The sequence below is a fragment of the Monodelphis domestica genome, chromosome 1 (assembly GCF_027887165.1).
Source record: "Monodelphis domestica isolate mMonDom1 chromosome 1, mMonDom1.pri, whole genome shotgun sequence".
Taxonomy (NCBI): Eukaryota; Metazoa; Chordata; class Mammalia; order Didelphimorphia; family Didelphidae; genus Monodelphis; species Monodelphis domestica.
Window position 1 is genome coordinate 309,068,909 of NC_077227.1, and position 7,688 is coordinate 309,076,596.

Below are 7,688 nucleotides of genomic sequence, written 5' to 3' on the forward strand. Positions count from 1 at the left end.
AAATGGATCATTCACAATTACTGATTGCTGGAAGTTCTTTTTTCCCCATCAGGAAATGTTCAAGAAGTTTCCTTTAATTAAATTCCTCTTCCTATATTTTCCTGCTAAATTTTGTTGATAATATGTGGAAATGTTGATTTATATGAGTTTATTTTATATCCTGCAACTTTTCTGAAGTTGTTCTTTCAGTTTCTAAGTTTTATGTTGATTTCTCTAAGTAAATCATCTTATTATCTGCCAAAAATGGTGATTTTTGCTTCTTCTTTGCCTCTGTTTATTACCTCAAAACTCTTGTCTTATGAATTTAGCTAATATTTATAATACCATATTGAATAGTAGTGATAATAAATGGACAACTTGCTTTACCCTAATTTTGTTGGAAAGGTGTCTGCTATTTTCATGACATATAATACTGATTCTTGATTTTAGATGAATATTAATTGTAATAAGGAAAGCTCCTTATTCCTATGCTTTCTTATTTAGTTAAAAACTTTTTCTGTCTATTGATATATTCAAATGATTTTTATGTTTGTTATTAATATAATAAATTATATTAATAGTTTTCCTGATGATGAAACAGTCCTACATTCCTGGTCATAGAATGTAATTATTGTGATAATTTTGTTATACTCTTCTTACTCAGATTTGATTTAAAGTTTTGCATCAAAATTCACTAGGGCCATTATTCTAAAGTATTTTTCCCTCTGTTTTCTCTCTGGTTTAGGTATCAAGGCCATATTTGTATTGTAGACATAATCTGATCAGATTCCTTCTTTTTCCTATTTTCTCCCAAAACTTTATGTAATGTTGGAATTATTTTTTGGCTATTAAATAGAATTTGCATGTAAATCCATCTGGTCTCAAGGTTGTTTGCAGCTTGTTCAATTTCTTTTTTTGAGTTTTGATTAATTCCTTTATTTCTCATGTACCAATATGAATTATTTTCTAAATGTTCATCCACTTCCTTTTGGCGGGTGCAGAAGAAAAGAAGCTACCATCTGTTCCAGAATCCCTTCTGAAAAAGTGAAAGGCCTTTGCAATACTGAAGGCCAAACGCTTGAAGAAGATGCTATAAAAAAGCTTCAAAAGATACAGAGAAAAGTTATCTATGAAAAAGCTAAAGCCTATCATAAGGAATACAGACAGATGTACAGAAGTGAAATCTGACTGGCTAGAATGGCATGCAAAGCTGGCAACTACTATGTACCTGCTGAACCCAAGGTTTTGTGATCAGAATCAGAGGTATCAATGATGTTAGCCCAAAGGTCCTTAAAGTATTGCAGCTTTTTCGTCTTTGCCAGATCTTCAACGATATCTTCATTAAGCTTAACAAGGCTTCGATTAACATGCTGAGGATTGTGGAACCATGGGGTTACCCAAACCTGAAGTCTGTGAATGACTTGATTTACAAATGGGGTTATGGCAAGATCAAGAAACAGAGAATTACCTGACTGATAATGCCCTTATTACAAAATCTCTTGATAAATATGGAATTATCTGCATGGAGAACTTGATCCATGAGATCTACACTGTTGGCAAGCACTTCAAAGTTGCCAACAACTTCCTGTGGCCCTTCAAATTATCATCTCCACGGGGTGGAATGAAGAAAAAGACTACACATTTTGTGGAAGGTGGAGATGTTGGTAACAGGGAAGGCCAGATCAACAGACTTATTAGAAGAATGAACTAAAGGTCTCTACCATGATTGTTTTTCTAATGATCTGTTAATAAAAATGCCTGTAATATTTTTATATACCTCTAGTTCAAGTTATAAGTTAGTTATGTTTTCATGATCCATTGGGGAGTCTGGTCTCCCAAAGGATCACAAGAGGAATATGTGTTGATTTAGAATCTTGAACCCTAGAGACTACATTTCCCACAGTCCCCTTTTCCTTTTCCTGTTTGTGTGTCTCCATACTTGGAGGGAGTTCTGAGTTTCTGTTTTCCACCCATGTGCTCTCTGGTTTCATGGGGGTAGAGGGAGGAGTGGCTCTTGGTTTTTGCTAGCCTTACTTCCTTATACTTCAAGATAAATATTTAATAAATATTATTAAATATAATACTTGGGAGTACTGGATATTAATTTTAATCTTTCCACTTTACATTGCCATTTTGATTATTGGAATATAATTAATCAAAATAATTTCCAACATTTTCCTTGATTTCTTCCTGATTTGTTGTTAATTCACCTTTTTTGTCTTTGATACTTATAATTTGATTTTCTTTTTTAAAAAACCAAGTTAGCAACAGTACAGTATTATTTTTATTTTTTAAAAACTCCTAGTTTTATTTATTAAGTTAATGATTTTGCACATTTTTCTTTCAATTTGTTAATCTCTTATTTGATTTTTAGGATTTCTAATTTGGGTCTTAATTTATTAATTTATTAATTTTTTATATTTTTATATATTTATAATAATAATTAAAAATAATTATATTATTATATAATAATTCATTAGATTTTATAAATTTTTTTAAAAATTGTTCTTTTTCTTTTTGATTAAGTTTCTTGAAATGCAAATTGTCTTTAAAGATTGCTTTGGAAATTGGAAACTGAGGGGATATCCATCAATTGGAGAATGGCTGAAAAAGTTGTGACATATGATGATAACAGAATACCATTGTGCTATAGGAAATGATGAATAGTATGATTTCAGAAAAAATCTAGAAAGACTTATATGAACGCATAAAAAGTGAAGTAAGCAGGAACATTGTACATGATAACAGCAATACTGTACAATGATCAACTATGATCATTATTATTTAGCATAGCATGAACCAAAACAACTCCAGAGAATTCAATGAAAAATGCTCTCTCCATAGAGAGAAATTGTGTAGTCTTAAAGTGGATTGAAGTATATGATTTTCACTTTATTATCTTCATGTTTTTTAATGTGTCTTCTTCCACAACATGACAAATATGGAAATATATTTTGTATGATAAGACATATATAGCTTATATTAAATTGCTTACCTTCTCTGAGAGGGGAGAGGGAAGGGAAGAAGGAAGAGAATTTGAAACTCAAAATGTTAGATAATCAATGCTAAAAATATTTTAAAATGTAATCGGAAAAATGAAATATTGATGAAGAGTTTTTAAAAAAGAATATCTTTGGCTAGTGTAGCCTAAAAATTTTGGTATGTTGTCAAAATGCTGTCATTATCTTTAATGAAATTAATGATTATTTCTGTAATCTGTACTTTGATCCACCCATTCTTAAGGATTAAGCTATTTAGTCTCCAATTAATTTTTAATCTTTTCTTAAGTAGTTTTTTACTGAATATAATCTTTATTGTATTGTGGTCTATAAAGTATGTTCAATACATTTGTTTTTCTGCATTTGTTTGTGAGATTTTTGCATACTAATATATGCTTAATTTTTGTAAAAGTTCCATGAATACATATACTTCTTTTCTATTCCTCTTCCATAATCTATTATATCTATATCTATCTATATATATAATATATACATTTAAAAAACACGCCTTACCTCCTTCCCCTCCCCCAAATACCTTTACCTTCCATCTTAGAATTAATACTATGTATTGGTTCTAAGAAGAACAATAAGGCTAGGCAGTGGAGGGTAAGTGACTTACCCAGAATCGCACAGTTAAAAAGTGTCTGAGGCCAGATTTGGAGCTGGGACCTCCTATCTCTAGGCCTGACTCTCAATCCACTGAGCCACTAAGCTGCCACCTAACTTTTCTAAAACAATTTTTAAATTTATTTCTTGGTTATATTCATCCAGATCTGAAAGGGATAAATTGAAGTTTGCTATTATTAGTTTTATTGTCTATTGTACTTTGTAACTTAACTTTTCCTTTAAGTATTTATATATTAATCCACTTGCTACACATTTATTTAGTGATGTTATTAATACACTGCCTATGGTACTTTTTAGCAAAATGTAATTTTCTCATTTATTTCTTTTAATTGTCTATTTTGGCTGTTCCCTTATCTGAGGTCATGATTGTTACACCTCCTTTTGAACAGTTCATCTGAGGCATAATAGATTTTGTTCTAGGCTCTTTTTAAAAACTCAGCTTGAATCTTTTTTGCTTCAAGTTTGTTGCAAACAACATATAGTTGGATTCAGTTTTCCAATCCATTCTACTTTCCTCTTCCATTATATGGGTGAATCTATCTCACTGGTACTCAAGAAAATTGTTAATTATATGTTACTCTCCATCTTCATCTCATATCTTTCCTTCTATTTAATAATAATACAATCAGCATTTATATTGCACTTTAAGGCTTGATAAGGCTTTCCTTATTTTTATCTTTATAACAATCCTGGAAGGTAGATATTATTATCATCCCCATTTTATGGATGAGGAAACTGAGGCAGATAGAGATCAAATGAACCACCCATCATATATTTAGTAAGTTTCTGAGGCTGGATTTGAATTCAGTTTTATTGTCTTTAAGTCCAGTGTTTTATTCAGTGCACCACCTAACTATTGGCAGTCGTTAAATTTTTTTTAAAATTTTTCTTTTTGTTTAGGAGTAATTGACTTTATTTTGGTCAAATCTAATTTTCAGGGAATCTGTTTCTTGGGTAGGGATTTGTATTTCTTGTTCCACAGTATTAATCCACTTTCCCGTTTTATTCCATTGCTCTCATTTCTTCTCCAATACTTTCTCCATAATTCTCTCATTTGATTTAAAAAATCATTTTAATTCTCAAACTACTCCCAACAACAATTTCTGCCTCTTCTTTTCCAGAAATTCTAGTTGAACTTGTAGCCAAGTTTTTTTTTTTTTTTAAGCTTTGTTATTTTGGACTCATTCACTGCTGGGATTTTATTTTGAATGTACTGGTCATCACAATAACTCTTTATGACGGACTTCTTCATTTGCTTTTTCTTCTAGCTTTCTTCTGGACTTCAGAACTGATGTTATTTTTGGGTTTTTTTGTACTTCAGGAGACAATGTCTGGTCTGATCTTAAGTCCTATCATATCCTTCCACTGCTTTCTTGGGTTATTGAATGTCTTTATTCCAGATCTCAGGAATAGCTCAGGTTGATACTTTCAGTGTTCCTAAAGTGGTCTGATCCAGGGCAATGCCTCAACACTGCCCTCCTAGTATGAGCTTTGCAAGTTCCTAATCTAGGTTTGGATGTGAGCTGACCAGGCTTGCCCCTGGTTAGAGTTCAAGTCGATTGCTTCATTCACCCACTATCAGACATCTGGAAAGCTCCTCAGAGTCAGAGAGACAGAACTTCAGGCTCTACTTTGGTCCTGTCCTAGTTATTCCACTTAAGACTTCAGATTGTCCTGGAGGCTGGAACTGAATCCCTCCTCTGCTACTTACATCTGAGCTATACAGCAATTGTTTGCTTCTGAACTTTCTTCTTGTTCAGCACTCATCATGGAGCCCATGACCATTTCCTATCCTGTAATGACACTGCTAGATACAGGTCTACTCCCCAGTATACCCTTGGATAAGTTACTGATTAGTGTGGGACAGAGCTGATACTTATTCCTTTATCCTGCAAAATATGGGGACTCTCTGGATTTATGGCCTCTTCTTGCTCTGATATAAATCCTGGGCCTTCATTTTATCCTTGTGTTAGAATGTTTTTCATGGTGTATTTCTGTCTGCAGCCTATCTCCACTGCCTGTAAAGTTCTCTTCTCCCCCGCCCCCCCATACCAATTTGGGCTGGAAAAATCATTCACGATAATTTTTTGTTAGATTTCCCAATTATGACTCTGGTCATTTTCTAGATCTTTGTGGAATCATTGTGATAGGCTGCTACTTCCTGCTACTGTGTCATTTCACCCTCTTTACTCATCTTGTTTCAGATTCTGGGAAAGTAATATTTACTCTTTTGCTATTCTGAAAGTTTTGAATACAGAATTAGTTCTTAAAAGTGTAAAAATTAAAATTAGCATACAATAATTTCAAATATATTTTGTAAGATTTATTAATGATCACTAGAAGTAACAAAATAAAAAGGCAACAAAATAAATCACGTGCCTATGGATAATTTATTTGTTCAAGCAGCTGGCTCCACCAATGTCTGGACCCAGGAAGGAAAGAGAGCTAGCTATGGAAGACCACCCTATTTATCCCCTGTCTACATCAGCATGTAACAATAGGAAGTCAGTGGGCTCCTGGGAAATGTAGTTCAAAGGCACAAGATTTCCAATTACACAAAGTACTGTCATGTCAATGATTTTGGCAGGAATATATATATATAAATTTTTTTTTGCAGGCATATTCCCTAGGAATAACATTCTAAAGTCTGACCAAAGTGCCTCTTCAAGTACCTGAACTGCTAAACTTACTCAAGCCTTAGTAGTCTCTGGAATATTAACCACTTTTACCAATTCCAGTTAAAATACCATTTCACCACTCCAAGAAGAACTCTAAAGCCCCTTTCTTTTTCCTAGAACTTTTCTACACAACATTCCAACCAATTCTTAATTTCTTTCCAATCTTGATAGAAAAACAGCTCTGGATTACTAGCATAAACATTGAAATTGACTGGCTTCATTAGGGCTCAGTTTAGTCCTAAATTCTCATTGGTTCTTCCAATATAGAGCAAGCTCTGGCAGGTCCTACCAAGTTGGAAGCCTTTCAGGACAGGACAGGGCTAGTTTATATGTCTGCCCTTGGAGAACTATCCTAATTCACTGAGTTCAAAAAGATTCTTCCCCAGAAGGTTGACCACCAGGTGAGGAATTCTTCAGCCAACAGATACTCTCGAAATACTCTGAAAAAGAGGATTTTTCATCTATGTCAATGGAAGGGAAATTCATGCCAACAAATTGGCATGTCCTTGAAGTATTGATATATAATGCCAGAATAAAATTTGGAAGACCACTTATGGAAAAGTAGGGAGGAAGTCACCCTGGAGCCTGTTTGAGCACAAGGTCTCTCTCCTTGGAGAGCCATTTCTTCTGAGAGCTCTGAGGATAGTCACAATAGTAGAATTGTGGAGGAAATAAGATGGTTCCTGGGCAACAATTCCCTTCTTCATGTGCAGCCTCTGACCTGGCTCTTTCAATGTTTTGATAATATTTTTCCTACCAGACAACAGTAAGACAGAAGTGAAACTAGGGCAGATGCAACTATATCAAACACACCTTTGGGGGTATATGCAAAGCTATCCTGGACTCAGCTCCATCCATCTCCTCATTTTATTCAATTCCTCCTTCTAACTCTTCTTGGCTGTGACCACAAAATGTCCTCAAACTTCTCAAAAGACCAGCTTTTTATTTCTTTTCAATTGCCCAGAGTGCACCCTCAATGAATGTGATCTTACTAGAAATTCAGAGTTTTTTGGGGTGGTGAATGGCAAATGGATAGTATGGAAAGGAAGCAATTTTCCATTGTTTTAATTATATATTAGTAAGAGGCAAAATGCCAGTATCTTTATTATGAATGAAATGGATGAATAAATGAATGAGTGAACAAAAATAAATTCTTAAGAGTTTGCTATGTGTTAAGCATACTGCTAAGAAATGGAGATACAAATACAAAAAAAGACAGTGCAGTCCCTCAAGTTGCTTATACCCCAAAAATGGGAGGCAGCACATGTAGGGGAAAGCAAGGATGCTTTAGCCTGGGCAGTCACAGGAAGTTATGAGTGAAATGATTGGACAGTCAACCTGTATCTCTTTTTTAGAAGCAATGATGATGATCATCTGATTATGGTGGTAAATGAAAAGATAGTCC

General features: G+C 33.8%; 1 pseudogene; it reads left to right on the plus strand.

Annotated features, from left to right (window-relative positions):
* The first annotated feature begins 933 nt into the window (after positions 1 to 933).
* LOC100617713 (60S ribosomal protein L7-like) lies at positions 934 to 1,929 on the plus strand (annotated as a pseudogene).
* Positions 1,930 to 7,688: the final 5,759 nt, after the last annotated feature.